Source organism: Schistocerca americana, chromosome 2 (genome assembly GCF_021461395.2).
Source record: "Schistocerca americana isolate TAMUIC-IGC-003095 chromosome 2, iqSchAmer2.1, whole genome shotgun sequence".
NCBI classification, from domain to species: Eukaryota; Metazoa; Arthropoda; class Insecta; order Orthoptera; family Acrididae; genus Schistocerca; species Schistocerca americana.
In genome coordinates, this window is record NC_060120.1 from 104,105,072 (window position 1) to 104,124,472 (window position 19,401).

General features: G+C 44.9%; 1 protein-coding gene across 1 annotated transcript in view; it reads right to left on the reverse strand.

The window, feature by feature from the left end:
• The window catches only part of LOC124595947 (clavesin-1-like), a 220,311-nt gene that overhangs the window by 177,653 nt on the left and 23,257 nt on the right, over positions 1-19,401 (reverse strand). The window lies entirely within an intron of this gene.

Consider the following 19,401-nt stretch of genomic DNA (forward strand, 5'->3'; position numbering starts at 1 on the left):
GGCAGATTAAAACTGTGTGTCGGACCGAGACTCGAACTCGGGACCTTTTTTCCTTTCGCCGGCAGGTGCTCTACCAACTGAGCTACCCAAGCACGACTCACGCCCGGTCCTCACAGCTTTACTCCTGCCAGTATCTCGTCTTCTACCTTCCAAACTTCACAGAAGCTCTTCTGCGAACCTTGCAGAACTAGCACTCCTGGAAGAAAGGATATTGCGGAGACATGGCTTAGCCACAGCCTGAAGGATGTTTCCAGAATGAGATTTTCACTCTGCAGCGGAGTTAATAAGCAACCTGTATGTTACAGAGTAAAAGTATGTATGCATAGAAGATGACAATCGAAATTGGGGAAGGGTTTAGGCAAGGTCGTCGTGTTTCCCCTGTTCAACATGTGTTTAGATGATAAAAACTGCTACAAATAAAAGAATGTGGCAATAGGAAGAAGGATAGTGAGATTAAAATTAACAGTACATGAAAAGAACTAAACACCAGTTGTGAGTAAAATGTAAGAAGATAAACAAAGAATACTAAGGTAATGATTTTTACACGCCAAGTAACGAAAGAAAACTTAAATTTTGTGATGAGTTAATGGAAGAAATAGTTTCAGATACCTAGGCTGCAAAATTATTAGTAGCACGTCATGCAGTCATGAAATAAAAATGAGAGTAACTATTGAAAATGTCTTGCAGAAGCAGTAATATTTTCTGTGTTGCAGTAAAGGAACAATTAAGGAAAATATTAATGAATTGTTTTGTATACAGTGTATCACTGTCTGGTACCGATACAGGGATATTGCTGCGTAGAGGAGAAATGTGTAAGGTATTTTGAGATGTGAATTTAGAAAGGAATGGAAGATGTGGAATTTACAGATAAAATAGTGAACATGATTGTGTTACAGAAGGCGTAGGAGAAAAGAAAAATACTGGAAGCAATGAAGCGGACGAAAATAAATTGGTTAGGGCACAGTATCAGAAGAGACTGAGTAAGGAAAGATGCACTAGAAGGAATGGCGACAGAAGAGGGCCAGAGGAAGAAGAAGATATTAGGTAATTGACATCAAGATAAACACAGCTACGAAATGTATGGCGGAAAGCCTGGAGGATTTTCGCAATTGCTCTGCTTTGTGGACGGAGCACACCACCACCAGCACCACCTCCACCTCCACCACCACCACTGGCAGTCTAAAGTCATTCCCAAGTAATGAAGTGTCTACAGGGCACACCTAAGATGAGAACGAAACGCCAAGGGTTCATAGCTGTATAACTGTCGGCATTCATGGTCGAAGGAAATCATTATTGTGAAAACATGTAAAATGGTGTCTTTTATTCAATATATCTGAAGGACTAACTCTGGCAAGTAAATTGCGAGGAAAGAAGTATATGTCAAGTATATGCGAAGGGACTTCAGGGTGTAAGTTAAACTCACACTTCCACGTTAAGACCACCGCGCAACAAGAGCAGTGCCGCAGTGCAGTATTCAATAAAAGTTACTTGTGCTGCTATAATCAGGTGTAACTTACTTTCTGAATACCCTCGTGCATTCACAGAAACCGTTCCATGTTTTTTAACATGAGGAATAAATTTGCATTTTCACAGAACTCCATTAAGCGTGGTACAGAGGGGAATGCATTACTCAACAGGTTTCATTTTCAATAAGCACATCCAGTAGAAATGAATAGTTAATTGACTAACCCCAAACCTTCGACTAAGTTCAATAGTTACCTTGAGGCACACTACTAGGATTCTGTACAGGAGTTCCTCGCAGTAGTTGATAACTTATTAGTAATTTATTATTTATTCGTATACTCAATGTTTTTAGTTTTATTCTTTTGTCTGTAAATTAGCTAACCACTGAACTACGTACAGGCTCGTTCCATGGTCAAGAAGTCTTGGTTCGCATGGCTAGGCGGAACCCGATAAAAGTGAAAGAAACAGTTAACAGTCATGTCGACGTTTCCCGCGTGAATGTAAACAGTATAAGTGACTGTTACTTACGCAATGTCTGAGGGTGATAATTTGGATGTAACGATGGCACAGATATTCGAACGCCGACCTTTACCCACTTTGATCGCAGAAACCTCAGTTTGCGAGCGGTGCCCGCAGCAGCGCGCCGGACGAAGGTCACGTGCCAAATTGGGACAGCGACGTGATAGTCCATTACGTTGCGCCACACAAATGTTTTTTTTTTTTTATCTCGCTCCGGCTGTACGAGAAGTAGCATTGCACAAGCCACTCGGTACGGAGTCATGCTGCAGCGCCTCCGGGGCGGATCTAGCTTTCTTCCGACACGGTTTTTAAGCGATTACAGTACGAGATTGCTCAGTGCGAACCTAGCCACACAGTGAAAATAGTAGGGAGCTTGCTTCTGGACGAGATGGTGAGTCATACCTGGATTAAATCTGGACATGGATTAACGACTCTTGATCTAGTACACCGACCAGACTAACTGTGAGTGTAATGGGTCTAAGTAAGAGACAGAGTGGGGCCTCCTATCCGATACATAAATACAGCTGCAAAGTGTAAAATAACGAAAAGGTACAAAAACAATTTGTGTACTTCGCTGATATATGCTATTCATGTCATTCTCTCCTTCCCCTCCCCCTCCCCCCTCCTAGATATTTAACGTGTGACTGTGTTACAAGAAATTTATAAGCTCTACAGTCAGTATGAACGAGTACCCAAATGTGGAGCATAAGAGAAATGGAAAACGGCTGAACAAAAAGGCTGGGCACGTCAGTGCGACTGCACACTACTTCGCTGCAGATGAAACGTTTCCCACCGTTTTGTAACGCAACTTTGAAGTATTCTACAAACTACTAATCTTACATCTCGTTCAAATTGAGGTGAAAAGTAAATTAATTAAATTTATCACGTTCCCATAAGCTTAAGCAATGTTATACCAACGGAAAAATGCTCTTGACGGAGCACAGGAAAGACAGATATGCTCCCGTTTAAAAGAATCGAACTGAAAAGTGTGGTACCAGCTGCCTCATTCTGTCTTCCTCAGCACCTTCAAAAATTTTCACCAAAATTTTGGCTCGTGAACATATTCGCACTGCTTTCAACATGCAACTCACCTCATTGCCACAAGCTCCCCTAACTAACTCGTTCAGCCGGCCGGAGTGGCCGTGCGGTTCTAAGCGCTACAGTCTGGAACCGGGCGACCGCTACGGTCGCAGATTCGAATCCTGCCCCGGGCATGGATGTGTGTCATGCTCTTAGGTTAGTTAGGTTTAATTAGTTCTAAGTTCTAGGCGACTGATGACCTCAGAAGTTAAGTCGCATAGTGCTCAGAGCCATTTGAACCATTTGAACTAACTCGTTCAGAACCACTAATCCTTTGCTGTAAGTCGCTCACACCCATCCAGGTCCACCTGCGCATTCTCTCTCTCACATTCACTCATTCATTCATTTCATTCATTCAGCCCACCTCGTTGTCATTATCTCTTTTGTCTCTCTTTGTCACTGTCTCCCGTTCCACAGCCATAGTTTCCTTTCTTTCCTATCACAACTGTCTCCTCCCACTGTCACTGTTTCCCTCTTGCTCTTTCTTTCTCTCTCTCTCTCTCATTGATATTATCTCATTTATTTCTTCCCACTGCTGCTGTCTCTTCTCACTGTCATTACCTGTTCTCCTCGTTGTGATTGCCATACACTGCATACACTGTCATTACTACTATCTATTACCCATTTCCACTTTCTCTGTCTCTTCATTCGTCTCCTTCACTCTTTTCCCACCACTGTCAACTATGTTCCACTGCCACTGTGTCCCTCTCTTTCTCTCACACTGTCACAGTCTCCTTCGCTCTTCCCAAACCACAACCACTGTCTACTATTTTCCAATATTTATTACGTTTCCGTCTCTTTTCTACTGCCACTGTCTCCATCTCTCTCAGCATAAAAAGCGCGAATAAGTTCACATGCCAAAATTTTTGTGAGAATTTTTAAAAGTGCTGAGGAAGGTAGAATGACGTAGCTGGCATCCCACTTTTCAGTTAGATTCTTTTAAACGTCAACATATTCGCATTTTTTGTGTTACTTCTTTTCTCTGCCACAGCAGGGCAGATGATCCTTCTGTTGGGTATACAAATGGTCCCTACCCCAAAGCCTATCCAAAACACTTGACCGTATCTATCACCAACAGAACCCGAGGTATGAGGCGAAAGAATCCCCTTTTTATGCGACGCGTTTTGGAACATACGAGTATTAGGTGGCGTATGCGGTCGCATGCATATCGGTAGCTCAATGTGATGTTAAGACACTGGGGCTGGAGATGTCGAATACACTTCGTCGTCATCAGTAGTAATAGTAGTAGTAGCAGCAGTAGAAGAACAGAAGAAAAATTTGTTAATCAGGGGAGGAGTTGGCTTCTCTTTTATGAAGGTTATCGAGATTTGTTTGTTTCACTAAGAACAGGTCTGGCGACTGGCAAAATAACTCGCTTGTCAGGAAAACAGTCGAATCTTCACTGTGGAAGGTGTTTCTCTTCATTCCAAGATGCCCCTCTGAATCGAACACAGAATTTCAAAAAAATGGTTCAAATGGCTCTGAGCACTATGGGACTCAACTGCTGAGGTCATAAGTCCCCTAGAACTTAGAACTACTTAAACCTAACTAACCTAAGGACAACGCACACATCCATGCCCGAGGCAGGATTCGAACCTGCGACCGTAGCGGTCGCGCGGTTCCAGACTGTAGCGCCAGAACCGCTCGGACAGCGTTTCAAACGATATTGCTAGCAGAGCTCTTGTAGGCAACCATAGACAACGAACATGTTGTCGTAGTCTTACTATCTAAATCTACTATTTGTGTTGAATAGTGATACCACAATCCAGAAGTAAGGTGTTGACTACAGACCGTCTGAAACAACTTCTCGTAATTTCAGAGCGATTTATTCTTGATAGTGGCTAAATAGCGTTGGCAAGTAAAAAAAGTTTCGATACTGCGAAACAAATGTGGAGCCCAGAGAAAAAGTGAAAATGTTAGCTATATGCCAAGGGCTTCATCTTAAAATACCTACGTTCACCATAATCTACTGAGTGCGGTTTTCTTTAATTAAAAAGTACAGTAGCAGTTAACCGAAAGTTGATCTAAACGCGCATCCTGTTCAACGACCATAACTTTCATCCGACAATCTTGCAATCTGATGAGGTTACAACGTGACTTTTTGACTTCAAGTAGTTTCACGGTTTGTTAAAGTCACGTTAAGTGCGCAGAAATATCCGGAGACCGACATGGCAATCAACTCTAAACTTCAGAGTAAATAAGAGTAATTAAGATTTTAGCCTCTTCTTCTTACCGTACTTAGACTAACTAAAATCAGTCTGGGTTTTGTAATACCTCACCGCTGGGCATTGTAGACAGGAGGTATGTTCGCAGCTGGCGCGTATTCTTTTCTCAGGTCACTCACGTACTTATGAAGTGTGTGGCTCGTTTGAGAAGGGTTGCCATGCACAAAGTCGACGGGCGGCAAGTAGGATCCCGGTAAGTCAGGGACACCTGCAGACACTTGCACGAAGCACAGGCATCCCGTTACAGCGAGCAGGTTGGTTGGCGTGTGGATGCTTTCTGGACTACTCAGGAAAGCAGCCAAAAATTCGAAACAGTCTGTTGGTGCGGACATCACAGCGAGTGTTAATAGGAAACCGCACGGCACTGAACACATGAGAACAAGCGGGAGTTCTCTAGTCATACAGCGGCCGCCACAAGTTCTGAAATTTTCGCTCTGGGCAAAGACAGAGGCATGGTCACGAAACGTCTGTCAGTCATTGGATGGAACTGTAAATTCGGTCCGCCCATGACAATGCCGATGTGGCGGATGATTCGGGTTGTCTATGACTGCCTGAAAATCATCCTGTTCTTTCGCCTTATGGAGGCCTGTCAATCCATTGCTTAAAATTTTCCGATGTCAGATACCTACTTCCATTAATATTCACTGTCACTTATTGACATATTCCTTTTCGCTCTATTGTGAGTGGGTTTAACTTGCAGCTCAGTGCTTGTGCACTGTGTTTATCTCGTCTGACGCCCACCTCCAAACACTGCAGTAACACCGCTTCTGCGAGACAATTACCGCGGGCAATAGCCTCTGGCAGTGCACACACAGGAACGCCACGCTCGGCAGCCGAGCGTGCAACCTGAAGTGGATAGCGGACGGCGGTCAGTCACTGTGGAAACCACTCTGGGCCGTAGCCTCGAAGCCTCTGAACAACGAAGATGAAAGCTGTTGACTGTCAAATCGTCGCCAAACAACAAAGAAACATTCGACGCACCACGTCAGACTCCCCTTCACGCAAGAATGGACCACGTCATGTCGTGAGATGGCCCATTTTCGACTCCCACTTGACAAATACTGAGTCATGTCTAAGCCCAGTGAAATCGGTCCCAAGATTTATAAATGTATTTATTTCATGATAAGCGTACATTTATCGAATGTTTTAACCCTTTCGTTAATTTGTTTCATCTGCATCTCCATATCTTGAATTTAGTACATTTTTGCGCCCAACATATTGGCAGCTAACCTAGGGCCCTTTATATGAGGTGCGACAATGAAGTAATGAGACTGATTTTCTTTGCAAGATGTGGCAACCCTGCAGGCTTGCGTAGGCACAATATCTTTGACCTTGGTCTATAAGCTGCTTCTAGTCCAAGCGGCACATCGATGCAACTGCTCAGTCGTGAGTTGTGCTGTAATAAGTTAACACGTGTTTGTGTCTCTCGTCACGGAAATGGAACCACATAATACTGCACAACGGTATGCCATTTCTTTTTGCGTTAAATTGGTTGAAAACGCGATGACAACTTATGGTAAGCTTCAGAAAACTTTTGGATAGGAGGTTATGTCAAGAGCTCAAGTTTTTCGTTGGCATAAAATGTTTAGTGAAGGCAGAACGAATGTTGAAGATGGAGACCGCAGTGGACGATCATCAACCTCACGGATGGATGTGAACTTGCCCACGGCGCGCGAACTCGTACGATCTGATCGAAGATTATCCGTGAAAATGACTGCAGAAGAACTGAACATCAATCGAGAAACTGTTCATCTAATAATAACTGAAGACCTTGGTATGAGAAAGATTTGTGCAACAGCGAGAAACACGGAAAAATGTGGCAACCGATCTGTTACAGCAAACGGAAATCACTCCAGAATTGTTGAGCCGTGTTATCACTGGTGATGAAATTTTTTTTTTTTTTTCACTACGACCCAGAGACAAAACGCCAAAGTTCACAATGTTGCTGAAAGGGTTCACCTAGACCAAAAGAAAGCTCGCATGTCAAAGTCAAAAGTGAAATGGATGCTTGTGCGCTTCTTTGATTCCAAGGGAATTGTTCATAAAGAGTGGGTGCCTCCTGGACGAACAGTTCACTAATATTATTACAAAGAAATTTTAGAAAGACTTCATAAAAGAGTTCTTCGTGTCCGTGCCAACATAGTTGATAGTTGGATTCTGCATCACGATAATGCGCCATCCCATACTGCTCTGTCAGGACAGCAATTTTTAACCTAAAAAGAAATTTCAGTACTACCACAGCCACCTTATTCACCAGATATCGCTCCGTGCGACTTTTTTCTATTTTCAAGAGTCAAAACGGCAGTCAAGGGACACCATTTCCAAACAACACAAGATGTCCAAAACGCTGTGACGAGGTTCTTGGAGGATTTTACAGAAGATGAGTTCCAGAAATGTTACCATCAATGGCAGAAGCACTGGAAAAAGTGTGTGCAATCAGAAGGGAACTACTTTGAAGGTGACAACACTAAACTTGACTAAAACGGTAAACTTTTTTTTCACATCATCGCACCTCGTATGTTAACTCATGTCTCAATTTTTTCCAGTTCAATATAGTATGCTTCCGTGTCACCCTATAAAATGCTAAAATACTAAAATGATAAGCTAAAATACTTAAATTATAAAATACTAAAATGTCCAATCCCTTGGTCATGTTGCAGCGACCTTCCTCAGGGTGTAGAATGTCTTCGACTGCTCACCTGAATGTGTCTTGTAGGTGCCCAGATACAACAGTAGTAAACGACGGCCGGCTGCACTCTCCAGTCAACAACGAATGCTCACTGCGCCGAAAAAATTTTAAGGAACACACAGAACTATCATCAAGCAGGCAGTTCCAGTTCGTGCTGCTGGATTGGTAGCAGGACGTGTGTTCCTGGCGCGAGTGAAAGCTCCGCCTGGGCAGTGTCACGCTCCGATCTCCGTCCTTGGCCGAATGGCTCCCGTGAACTGCCGCTGCGCCGTCGTCTGCATTTGCGAAAAGCACTTTGAGCAGCATTGAGGTAGTCCTCAAGATAATACGATTACTGCTATGGTCATTCTCATTTTGCCCGTGGAAAGACTAAGCTGGGAAAGTAAAACTGTTCCTTGCACGTGATGTCGCCCCTCCACACATGAAAGGAAGTCTTCCTGACAGGTTCTCAAGCATGTGTTTCCATTTGACACAACAGCTTATCATGCTCCTAATGTGTCTGCCAAGTGCACTACTTGATATTTATGTACTCTATAACTCGCGAGCAGCCGTAAAGTGTTTGGCGGAGGGTGACCCGCCTCTGTACACGAGGTAGCTTATACGTAGGTCTATGCGATGGCGCTGAACTCTTGAGGTACATCGGTATGAAAAATGGTGGTGGGAAATTTTCACTATCAGTATTTAGCCGACAAGAGGAGGAGAGATGTTGCCAAAGTTCCTGATCGCTGGACTTCGCTCCATTGTTCCGGATTAAATTTCAAACCTCTCCACAGTGTCTCATTTAGCGGGGGTGTGTGACACTTTAAGACCTGTCCGTCGGGTAGGGATCTCATTAGCGCTGTCAGGGAGGAGTGGGCTATGTGCCGGCATCGGCTTTCATCTTTTTCCTTTTCTCATTGTCGTCGTCGTCGTCGGTATCGTTATCAACACAATCTTATCACTATATCAGTGCTTAATTTTAAAAGTTTCAGGTGTTGGAACGCACCTCATCAACCATACAACACACAACACGTCCTTCCTTCCCCGTGCCATAAAAATCACGTCTCAATTTGTGGAAGCCTGTGATAGAACGTAGGGTGAGGTAATTTTTTACACAATACTGTTCTCAAACTCAAACAAGAAAACTGTAAAGTTTAATACGAAGACGATTTGTACCGATCACAGTTTCGGAACGAAGCTCAATTTATCCTGGTTATACTGTGGATCTGAGGTTGCTGGCAGTCGTAAACAACAGATAATCGATACTCTGTCACGTTGCCTGGTGCCTGTGCAGCGGCAAGTTATAGTAACGCTGTGCTATTTTGATCTCCGATGCCTATTGCCCCATTGAGTCCAAAAAAGTTCCCTGGGAGGTGCCGGAATGCCGTTCCGGCGAGTTCCGTCCGAAATTAAGGTCAGGACTACCCTACACTATAAACGCATTCATTATACTCACCTGTAACCTACACACAAACAATCGACAATATTCGCGCATATAAGAAAGGGGCCGATGTGCACGGAACCCATCCCGTGGTTGCCCAGCCAATAATGCCATACGACATGTACATTTTTTACTGTTTTCTATTTCCTAATATTGTGAGGCTGTCATCTATTCGAGATTTTTCTCACTACATTGATATGCTGATGATATGAACGTGACAGAAAATCTTGCTACACTCCGCGGTTTCCATCCGGCTATATTGTTGATGATACCGGAACCACCAGCCGGAAATACTTTTAAGAAACTTTAATTACCATTACCAGCTACCCTTCATTTGGTACACTTGGCTCAGTACAGTGTCGGTATCGTCAACAGCCTGTGGTCTGCCACTGTACTCCATAAGAATATTAGTACTGGACCAGAGGACGTGCTGCTGACGATTCTGGCACTTATGAAACGAGTGGGGCGAGAAACCCGTCACGATAATAAAGTAAAGGTCATTAAACCTGCCTGTGGCAGGTTGTTCTCTCCTTCAGTTTTTAATGCCTTTTGCGAGACCATCAGGATTGTACTGTCTTTCTGTGACGCTCAATTTCTGAATAGTTGCTAGCTTGGTGACTGATCACGCATCTTCTATCTCAAAACACACACACACACAATGAACTTATTTCCGGAAATGCATGGTTTCCATGCTAGAGGGCATTTGTTCAGCCATACATTGTCACAGAGACTGAAGTCTAATACGCATGGTACTACGCAGCGACAGTTACATTATGTGTTTAAGTGTAGAAGACAGCATGAATACGCTGCCCGCTCCTGTATCTCCACATCTGGAATGGACCCTACATACACGATAGTTTTGAGATGGCCCCGTAACCAAGACTCGCACTGGTTGAGATTCGGTGAACTAGCAGGCCGTACAACTCGACCCCCCCCCCCCCCCCCCCCCACCCCGTCCGATCCATCGACGCGGGAAGACACGACTGAGATGCGTCCGGACGTTAGCGGCGAAGTGGGCTGGAGCACAATCATGTAGCAGCCGCACAATCCTTTGATCATCACTGGCGCCTCTTCCAGCAGGGGAGGCAAAGTCATCCGTAAGAAACGGAGATATTTCCGGCCTGTTAGGCGACGTGGGAGGATGACTGGTCCAAAAATACGGTCGCCAATTATTCCGCCCCACACATTCTGGCTGCACCGATGCTGATGATTCGCTGTCATCATACCATGGGGGTTCTGCATACTATCCCACAGACGGCTTATGGAAGTTGAAAATAACACTCCACGTAAAGGCCGACCGATGTTGCCGTACGGTTCTAGGCGCTTCAGTCTGGAAGCGCGGGACCGCTACGGTCGCAGGTTCGAATCCTGCCTCGGGCATGGATGTGTGTGATGTCCTTAGGTTAGTTAGGTTTAAGTAGTTCTAAGTTTTAGGGGACTGATGACCTCAGATGTTGAGTCCCATAATGCTCAGAGCCATTTGAACCATTTTCCACGTAAAGATGGCCTCATCTGTGAATAGGATGGATGACAAATCCCGGAATCGTGGCTTTCTGGTGAAGAAACCGCTGACAACAGTGCTCTAAATGTCGAATTTCTGTCGTTAGTAAGCACTACACATAATGTGAGTGATACGGGTAGTAACAATTGTCATGGGGAATGTTCCGCATGGTCGTCGGGCTTAGCCTGTACCGGCATGCCGACTGCCTGGTACTGACACGGCGGTCGCTTTCCACAGTGTTCATCACATTTTGTCCCAGGTCAGGTGTCCTAACATTGCAGCTACGTCCTCATGATTTCCTGCTTCGCGGCTTTTAACTCCGCAGACGTTCAATAGACTGTTTCTCGGCGTGTTTTGGTGCTGCGTGTGAACTCCGAATTTTAGACTTACTTCCGACACTGTTTCAGTAATAAAATTTAGTTCTCATGTAAGTCATTTATCATAACCGAACGACAAGAGTACAAGCTGCATTTCCTTTCGTAATTTTTCCCATTTTTCTTAAACATTAATATTATGGCGATAGCGGCAGAAATAAAATCATGCAACCATAACTTCAGAACTGTCAAACAGCGGAAAGCTCTTATACCTGGAATCCATATCAGTTCCTGTTTTCAAGCTAGGCTGTCGACTGGTTTCACAATTACGTTCAAACACATTCAGTAAATAACTGCAGGAATATTCTATATGAAACAGGGTTTTTATAAAGAAATGTGGATTTAGATCGAACATGATCATTTTAACGTTGTCATGGCCGTAAAGAGTATTTCGTGGAGAAATTTAAAAAATAACAAAGGTCTCCAGGAAACCCGAAAAAAGCATGATGTTGTAGTCAATCTAGACCTCCTATCCTTAATCTATAATTTTTAATAAAGTTAGAAAAACGGTGGATTTTACCTTAACACGCTGCGGAGCGTGCATTTCAGGCCCTTACGGCGTGGGAAGCCAGCTAAGAGAGGACGTGGGAGTCAGCAAGAGGGATTACGTCCGCAGCCCGGCCACGTGTTACGAGGCTACTACTCCCGTTCCCGCAGCTGCCACAGCGAACTTGGCGCCTGCGGCGGCGCGCTTCGTAACACCCACTCAGAGAGGCCACAGCCTACGACAGCCCTCCGTAGCTAAAAGTGCTGTTACACTGACAGACTGAGTCTCTAACAATTCTTCGGGTGCTTCATAATACAGTCCGATCGTCGGCTGATACCCGTATCCGAGTTTTCCTTTCTCTCCTGAGATTTCCTTTGTCACGGTTCAGGCGTGGAAGTGTCGTTGATGGCTTAGCAATCCAATCCTAGCGTGGAACAGGCGGCCACAGACATTACAGCTGATGGAAGGTGGAGGACGTGGCTGAGCCTGGAGGAGTTTACGTCTCCGGCGTTTCTCATCCTCCATTCTTCGACGTTCCAGCTCGAAGTTTTGAAGAGCATTTGAGGTAACTGAGCGCCAGCGACTTCGATCTTCTGCTATTGTGGACCAGTTACTCGGATCGATGTTCAAGTTTTTCAGATTTTTCTTGTACTGATCCTTATAACGTTTGAGAGGGGCACCTCGTGGCCTTTTACCTGTGCTCACTTCGCTTTACAGCATTTGGCGTGGAAGTCTGTCATTTTTCATCCGCTGGACATGTCCGACCCATCTGAGTTGATGCCCAATGATAAGAGCTTCCATGCCATACATTCTTGCTTTCTCAAGAACAGCCGTGTTGGATATGAAGTCATCCCATTTCAGGTTCATGATATATCTTAGCTTCTGTTGGTTGAAGCGTTCTAGTTTCTTCAGATCTCAGCGATATAACGTCAAGGTTTCGCAACCATATTGCAGGGTGGAAATGACTACAGCTTTGTACACCATCAGTTTGGTGTTCAGTGTTAGGTCTTTATTCAGGAAGACACGCTTTGTAACACGTCCAATGCTACATGGGCAGCACGTAATCTATTCTCCACATACAGTCCGATAGTACGTAAGAAAGTAGGAAGGCAGCTTACAGTTTAACATCCCGCGACGACGAGGTTAGAGATGGAGCACTGAGTAATGAAGAGCAACAAAATTCGTCGTGCTTTTTCAAAGTGACTTTCCAGACTTGCCGCAAGTGATTTAGAGAATGACAGGAAACATTTATAGGGATGGCCATAGGGGGATACGAACCTCCATTCTCCTGAAGACGAGTCTACTGTCCACTGCGCCCCCCATTTGGTCGACACTTAACTAACGAGAGTCGTGAGCCAACGAGATTGTCGTATGACCACTACCACGATTAAAACTTAACAAAAAGAATAACATGGGTTTGTTTGTGGATACTACTTTAAAGTGTTTGTAGTCCAACGACCTTTATGCCTAATTCCATTGTCGTCTTGTGTAAAATTTTTTGAATCGTAGTGGAAGTTAATTATACAAAAGAATATGCGAAAGAAAGAGTTTGTCCTACACTCCTGGAAATTGAAATAAGAACACCGTGACTTCATTGCCCCAGGAAGGGGAAACTTTATTGACACATTCCTGGGGTCAGATACATCACATGATCACACTGACAGAACCACAGGCACATAGACATAGGCAACAGAGCATGCACAATGTCGGCACTAGTACAGTGTATATCCACCTTTCGCAGCAATGCAGGCTGCTATTCTCCCATGGAGACGATCGTAGAGATGCTGGATGTAGTCCTGTGGAACGGCTTGCCATGCCATTTCCACCTGGCGCCTCAGTTGGACCAGCGTTCGTGCTGGACGTGCAGACCGCGTGAGACGACGCTTCATCCAGTCCCAAACATGCTCAATGGGGGACAGATCCGGAGATCTTGCTGGCCAGGGTAGTTGACTTACACCTTCTAGAGCACGTTGGGTGGCACGGGATACATGCGGACGTGCATTGTCCTGTTGGAACAGCAAGTTCCCTTGCCGGTCTAGGAATGGTACAACGATGGGTTCGATGACGGTTTGGATGTACCGTTCACTATTCAGTGACCCCTCGACGATCACCAGTGGTGTACGGCCAGTGTAGGAGATCGCTCCCCACACCATGATGCCAGGTGTTGGCCCTGTGTGCCTCGGTCGTATGCAGTCCTGATTGTGGCGCTCACCTGCACGGTGCCAAACACGCATACGACCATCATTGGCACCAAGGCAGAAGCGACTCTCATCGCTGAAGACGACACGTCTCCATTCGTCCCTCCATTCACGCCTGTCGCGACACCACTGGAGGCGGGCTGCACGATGTTGGGGCGTGAGCGGAAGACGGCCTAACGGTGTGCGGGACCGTAGCCCAGCCTCATGGAGACGGTTGCGAATGGTCCTCGCCGATACCCCAGGAGCAACAGTGTCCCTAATTTGCTGGGAAGTGGCGGTGCGGTCCCCTACGGCACTGCGTAGGATCCTACGGTCTTGGCGTGCATCCTTGCGTCGCTGCTGTCCGGTCCCAGGTCGACGGGCACGTGCACCTTCCGCCGACCACTGGCGACAACATCGATGTACTGTGGAGACCTCACGCCCCACGTGTTGAGCAATTCGGCGGTACGTCCACCCGGCCTCCCGCATGTCCACTATACGCCCTCGCTCAAAGTCCGTCAACTGCACATACGGTTCACGTCCACGCTGTCGCGGCATGCTACCAGTGTTAAAGACTGCGATGGAGCTCCGTATGCCACGGCAAACTGGCTGACACTGACGGCGGCGGTGCACAAATGCTGCGCAGCTAGCGCCATTCGACGGCCAACACCGCGGTTCCTGGTGTGTCCGCTGTGCCGTGCGTGTAATCATTGCTTGTACAGCCCTCTCGCAGTGTCCGGAGCAAGTATGGTGGGTCTGACACACCGGTGTCAATGTGTTCTTTTTTCCATTTCCAGGAGTGTATTTATTGTGGTAGCCTTTTTCGAAAAACAACTTCGGCCAGCTCAAACGTGGAAGCTGAGGTAGGTGAAACTCTTAAAAACTCGTGTTCTGATCGTAGGGGGTACGTTCACTTCTGGCTATTTGAGCAATGCCGCAATTACTGTCTACGGAGATTTATTCCGCATTTGTGTTCAGTTCACAACTGCAAGCCGTTTTTGAAGTTTATTAATTTAAAAGTAATGCCTCTTTCCAAACACTTACAGGAAGAAAGGCAAATAAAACAATGGATACAAGGCTGCCGTTCCTGTCAGGAAATAGACGAAGTAGGAAAATAGTTCTTGTATTGTAGGCTTCCGCTACATACAGTCTAGTATTTATCAGCACGAATTATATATATAATTTTAGTGACGAACGTGCTCTTGAACTGTTTCAAGAAACGCGTTTAAAATTTTTGTGCTATTATTCTCCACATCTAGCGTCCACATTTGTTTATTTGTTATACACGGTGTTGGGAAAATACCGTTACAGACTTCTAGGATTTACAAAAGTGATTGAGCACATAATTTTTTGAATAAGAACGAATGTCCGACTACGTACCGTTTCCGTTCTACGACCGTTTGAGTTAAGATGTTAAACTCCACTTCTGCTCGAGGAATTTATTAGGTAATAGTTCGAAAGGAAACATGACTAAACGTCCATTTATCACTGAAGCACGTTTGCATGTATTAACACTTAAACATTATGTGTTTACAGTGTACCGAAACAAAAAAGAACACAGCGTGTTGTACGTACAGAGCAGCACCGATGCATTACAGCAACGGCTGGTTGTGGCGACCACCAACGATGTTGCAGATCATGAGTTGACACACTCTTTCCAACTCAGCTGATGTCTCTTCAATTTCTAGTGTACCGGTCAGAACCCGAGCCAGCAGATCTTCCTCTGTCTCCACAGGAGTGACGTAAATTAAACTTTGCATACGGTTTCACGAGAAGTACTGCACGTGGTCGTATCTGCCCTATTGCGTTCCAGGGCAAGCATGTCACACTTTTTCTCTCTCTCTCTCTCTCTCTCAGCAGAGGGTTACATATACCCGAACTGAAACCATCGCAGATCGGAAACAGTACGCTTCCGGACATAGGTTCCTGTTCAAAATATTATGCACTCTCTCCCCTCTACAAGTCCTAGAAGTTTGTAATTGGAGTTTATGAACATCCTGTATAATCGTTGATGCAGGTTTAGTTCCTATTGCCGCGCGGGGTAGCCGCTCGGTCTAGGGCGTCTTGTCACAGTCGGCGCGGCTCCCCCCGTTTGAGGTTCGAGTTCTCTCTCGGGCGTAGGTGTGTATGTCTTCCTTAGCGTAAGTTAGTTTAAGTTAGATTAAGTAGTGTGTAAGCTTAGGGACCGATGACCTCAGTAGTTTGGTCCCATAAGACCTTACCACAAATTTCCAATTTAGTTCCTATTGGAAATCGTATTTAGATTTATATGCCAGTTTCATAAATGGAAGCCCTAAGCTTGCACTGTAGGTACTTCATAGGCAATGTCTCACGACCACCTGTAGGGGGGGGGGGGGAAGTGGGGGAGGGCGAAGCATTCAGTAATAAACATACGTAATGAAAAACACCACAACACTCAGCGCTTGCGCAAAATGTAACTTCCAAACCAGACAGCGTGACATGCAATTAACAGGAGCTACACTGCGCAACCATTGTTTGTGTCACGCGAGACGTCCAAAGGTGTCAACATAACAACTTTATGGAAAAATTACTTATTTGTAAGTGGAAAACAAGCCACTGTTAGTGCACGGCAAAGTGCTTGTAACATGCACTAACTACTGTGGATGTGCAATTACCATTAGAAGTAGGGCATTTCGAAAGCGTTGTGCAAAGCACAGATGATGGTTCAAATGGCTCTGAGCACTATGGGACTCAACTGCTGAGGTCATTAGTCCCCTAGAACTTAGAACTAGTTAAACCTAACTAACCTAAGGACATCACACACATCCATGCCCGAGGCAGGATTCGAACCTGCGACCGTAGCGGTCTCGCGGTTCCAGACTGCAGCGCCAGAACCGCGCGGCCACTTCGGCCGGCCGCATAGATGATGCCAGGAAAAACGTAATAGTGCTGTAAGTCAGAATGTTATTCCAGCAAGGCTACTGGTCCTTGATGAAACCAGGGATTGACTTTTTTCAGTTTTTGTCCCTCAGACTTTACCTCCACCCTTACCAGCACCACTCCTCTGAACCTTAACAATCCTATGAAACAATTATTTGGGACCACTATCTAAAACTAGCACACAACATACTGAAATTACATCTACTCCCTTTCAAAAAACTGCGCTCAAAGAGCGGTGTGCGTGAAAATTCCGAGTGCTCTAAATGGCAAACAAGGTAGGAATGGCATCAGTTATTATAAAATGTGAGAAAAGGGAAGGTAATGGTGTGTTGAGAATGAAAGTGTTGAACAAATAATTATTACTGCGAATGTATTGTCCTGTCTCGTGGGCCTCTACCACCACGGCACAGCGCGTCCCCAGGTTGCGGATAGGGGATACGGCCTTCAGATATGAAGGGTAGCTGCGAATACAAAAAATAAGCAGTCGTGGACAGCCGGTGGGGAGCAGGCGATGGCGTGATGAACCATCCCTGTTTCTTCTTCTCTTACTATCAAATCTATTCATCAAGAATCAGCAACATTAATGGGCATGGGTCCCTTTGAAGTAAAATATTCCGGAGGTAACCTAGGTTCCCATTCGGATCTCCGGGCGGAACCTACTTCGAAGAGATTCAGGCCGAAAGGAACTTTCAGGTTGGGAACATGGAACGTTGAAAGTTTGAACAGGCCAGGAACGTTCCAGACGTTATTAGACGAATTAGATAGATACGATGTAGACAGTACAGCTATTCGAGAAACTCGGTGGCAGGGGCAGGGTAGCATAAAGAGGGGTAACTATACATTTTTCTATGGAGGTGCGGAAGCTCACAGTTTCGGAACAGGTTTCGCAGTACAGAGAAAAGTGCTTCACGCAATCAGAGATATAAGGTTCACTAGTGACCGACTGTCAGTTATAGTGTTGTCCGGCAGGTGGAATAGACTAGCAGTAATTAATGTACACGCACCAACTGAGGACACTGAAGAGGTTGTTAAAGACGGCTTTTATGAAGAACTAGATCAACTGTGGGATGAGTTCTCCTCATATGATACAAAATTAATCATGGGTGATTTTAATGCGAAGATAGGGAAGGAGGAAGCATTCCGGCCTACAATTGGGAGATAAAGTTTGCATAACATTTCGAATGATAATGGCACAAGGGTGATTAATTTTGCTGTTTCAAAAGACATGATTGTTGAGAGCACATACTTCAAAAGAAAGGACATTCATAAAGCAACTTGGGTCTCTCCGGATGGACACACCCGAAACCAAATTGATCATGTTCTTGTAGATCGGAGATGGCACACTAGTATAGAAAATGTTAGGACTTTCAGGGGGGCAGACTGCGATTCTGATCATTTTCTTGTAGTTGCCAAAGTTCACCAGCGGCTATCTACAGCAACATCAAGGTGTCACAATGTAGAACTTGTTAGGTTCGATACTGACAAGCTAAATGATGAAAACTTTAGAAGAAGGTACACCATAGAAATTTCAAATAGGTTTGAGGCTCTCAGGACACACGAAGATCAAGACGAGGATGTAAATAAACAGTGGGTCACTGTGAGGAATGATATCAAAGAGGCAGCGAAGGTCACAATAGCTACTATTAAGAAGAACAGGAGGAAACCGTGGTTTGATGAGGAATGCAAGAAATTGGTAGAGGAAAGGAGAAAAGCGCGATTAGATTGGGATAGAATGGGAGACAGAAAACGAGAGCAGTTCTTGAACTTGAGAAGGGAAGTTGGTCGTAGGTTACGGGCAAAGAAGAAGGATTATTTGAACAATCAAATTACAAAAATGAAAACAAACAGTAAAACAAAAAACATAAGGGAACTTTACCTAGAAATAAATGGCTATAGGAAGGGCTTCAAGGCTAGGACAAATGCACTTCGAGGGGATGCTGGGGGAATACTGACAGACCCCAGTGCTATATTAAGTAAATGGAGGGCGTATTTTGAACATCTGTTAAATGTACACCAGGAAGCAGGAAATGAGCAGGCGTACGAAATACATACAGCAGAACCCCAGATACCTGAGCCAACATTAAAGGAAGTAAGAGATGCAATCAACAAATTGAAAAACCATAAAGCACCAGGATCAGATTGCATAACTGCAGAATTAGTTAAAAATGGGGGACAGAAATTGGTGGAAGTAGTCCACCAAGTGATAACTAAAGTATGGAACTCAGAGATGATACCCGAAGAGTGGCAGGAGTCGATTCTGATCCCAATTTTTAAGAAAGGTGACAAAATGGATTGTAGTAATTATAGAGGGATATCGCTATTACCACTATGTTCCAAAATTTTCTCGAATATTCTGCTAAGCAGGCTTACACCATATGCAGATGAAATTGTGGGGGATTACCAAGCCGGCTTTTGGAGGAACAGATCAACTATAGACGAAATATTCACCCCGCGTCAAATTTTGGAAAAGAAATGGGAATACAATAAACCAGTTCATAATCTTTTCATAGATTTTACAAAAGCATATGATTCAGTATTGCAATCAAAATTGTACAGAATTTTTT